A 2,851-nucleotide genomic window follows, 5' to 3' on the forward strand; every position below is an offset into this window, starting at 1 on the left:
AATAAAGTGTGTGCGGAACTTCAGTGGCTCTGCGATGCTGCTAGTACTGGCAGATGCAGCAAAACTAATATGTGTAAATGCTTTAAAGCAATAATCTGCTTACAGCGACACTTCCCCTAACAGCAGCAGAGCTGAAGGGAGGAAGATGACGCTTGGCAGCAAAGAGAAACAGAATTGTTTTGACACTGCCATTGAATAACAAATCATGGTTGATAATCATTTCATAGGCTAATTGCGTACGGTATGTTATGCCGCGTTCAGTAATAAAAACCCCTTTCCCTCTCCCCACTCAAAACAATGAATTCTGCTTGATATTAATAATTAACCCTTCACTCGCCCTAAATATATCTAACAGTGGCCCAAAACAATTGTCGGAAAGAGTGGAGCTCATGGACAATGTTTAGGGACAGTATTCAGTGTCTGTGCCTTTGGCACTGAAGTAGGCTCATTATACATGACACAATTCCAACCCAGCCTATTTACTAAACCTATTATGTGGAGGAACATATGCCTGTTTGCTGATTTCAGCACACTTTCCATACTAAAAGGTTTAAGGAAAAATTAATTCAAATACTTTTTTTTTTGTCAAAATGTAAAATTATGGCCAGTGCGCTTGGCTTGGTGCAATTTCTGGGAGCCTGCATTCTGTTCACCTGCTGCTATATTTGCTGTCAAAAAACATTTGACGCAGAAAGCATTTAAGCATTTTTTTTCCCAACCCATGGAGGGATTCATTTGACCTCATTATACAGCAATAAAGAAGATATCCACTTTGTTAAATATCACCAACCTGCGTGCATTTCATATTGGATCACACAAAGTCGTGCTTCAAAGGTATTTCTCGAATGCAACACAAGCGCAGAATGGGTTAAATCTTTCTCGCCAGAAGGTGTTCTGATAAATACAGGGGCAAAAAAAAAAAGGAGAGATGCATCGCTCCCTTTAAGAGCAGAGCAACTGAAGAAAAAAGAGATTTATGCTTTTAATTAATAGCAATTAAACCATGCCTGTTGGCTTGGCCTATGGCAATTGTTCCCTGCACAAAAAGGAGGCTACGCTGGTGACAAGTATTTGAATCCACTAAGTTCTGTCAGGGGAGCTGACTCTGCAGGCATCAAAACCAAACTAAATCAATAAAAGAATTAAACTTTTATAAATAGCATTTTGACAAGTATCAGATACCGTTAAGCTTTGATATTATGAATTCCTTGGAGGTGATGCAAACAAGAAGGGCCACAGTTAGAGATTCAAACAATCAAAGAGGCTTGTTAACATGCACTGTCAGATGCATCAGTGCTATTAATTACTACAAATTAATGTGACTCTCTCTTCCTCTGATGATTGGAATAATAATCAGCTGGAATGAGCACAGAGAACATATGCAATACTGCCAAAAATAATAAGAAGAGAAACTAACAGACGTCTGCAAGTACTGCTACTTACAGGCCTGATCATTTGTTTATTGCCTCAATGCTTTATTCTCCACTAATACAGATAAATTCTGGAAACTGGTGTGGGTAGGTCATGAAATACGAACCCATAGTAGCTTTTTTATTTACATTTTCATGCTTTAATCACTAGAAACTACACCATTACAGTAAAATTTATGTCTTATTATACGCACCAGCTGTTATTGCTTTTTTTATTGTTTCTGACAACACATAAAACTCTGTTTGATTTCATTCCCTTGGTAAATATGTCCTAAACTCCACCTGGCTTTAGCAACCTCTAACCCTCAACCATTAAAATCTCCAAGGATGCGTTCCCAGCCTTGGCTAAGCCTGTCAAGGTTCACAGTATTACTGTGTGTCTAATGTACCTGTATACAGAATGAAGCTTGACTATGTATTGACTGCTTGCCTGAGAACTGACAGCGACTGTCAATATCTCTAAGGGTAGGAAGGTGGCACTCCTAAGCTAGTGGGTTTTAAGGGTTGAGTACATTCTCCTATTAGAGATGCTGAGATTTGCTCTGTGTAAGAGCTGAGCTGAGAACCAGTAAATGGTTCAAATGGGTCACAAACCACAAAGAAGAATTGCTTAAAGCTGCGCTGGCAACTCAATCACTTTAGTTCAACCTGCTGTTTTATTTTAACTAAATAGAATTTCAATGCGACTGTTAGGCTCAACGAACAGTAGAAAGCCTTTTATTTTCCAAGGAATAACGTGTTGAAATTTGCTACCGACGTACATTTTTGTCATTTTATTCTCAGCTCGAACGTTAATTTCATTATGCTGGCGGTCCCCCGTGCGAATTAGGAATTTGGGGGGTGCAATTAGACTGGCATTTGCCCTCGTCCGTACAGGAGTGAACTAACCAGCAAAGTGCAACAGCAGATTGTACAGGCAATAGGAAGATGCAGACATTAAACGCGAAAACAATTCGCATTGTGAGCAACATAATTACAATGATTTGTATTGTCTCTAAATCAGTCCAGGAGATATATATCAAAAGCGGAGTTACACCAACCTAACAAGCCATAAAATGGGCGTACTTATTACAGAATATTTATTTACATTTTCGCTTTCTAATCATCGGAAATAACATCATCACAGTGCCCTTCCAAAAGTAGAGCAAAAGTTGATTTTTTTTTTGTTTCGAATAAAAAGAAATTGGCCTGGAATATGCCTGCTAGTATTTGTGCGTGATTTGTAAGTGTCACAATATATAATGTAGTCACAGTTATGAAAACTGTAGGTGGATTAATGCATTGCTCTTGCTCTAGTGTATCAGAACACGGATTTCAGACAACAGCTGCTGAGAATTCCCTTGACTGAGAAGAATTACAAGTATTATCACCTAGATCATTAAAGCTGGCTCATAGATTGCGGAATGGCTTCAATCAATTCA

Source organism: Leucoraja erinacea, chromosome 10 (genome assembly GCF_028641065.1).
Source record: "Leucoraja erinacea ecotype New England chromosome 10, Leri_hhj_1, whole genome shotgun sequence".
Classification (NCBI taxonomy): Eukaryota; Metazoa; Chordata; class Chondrichthyes; order Rajiformes; family Rajidae; genus Leucoraja; species Leucoraja erinaceus.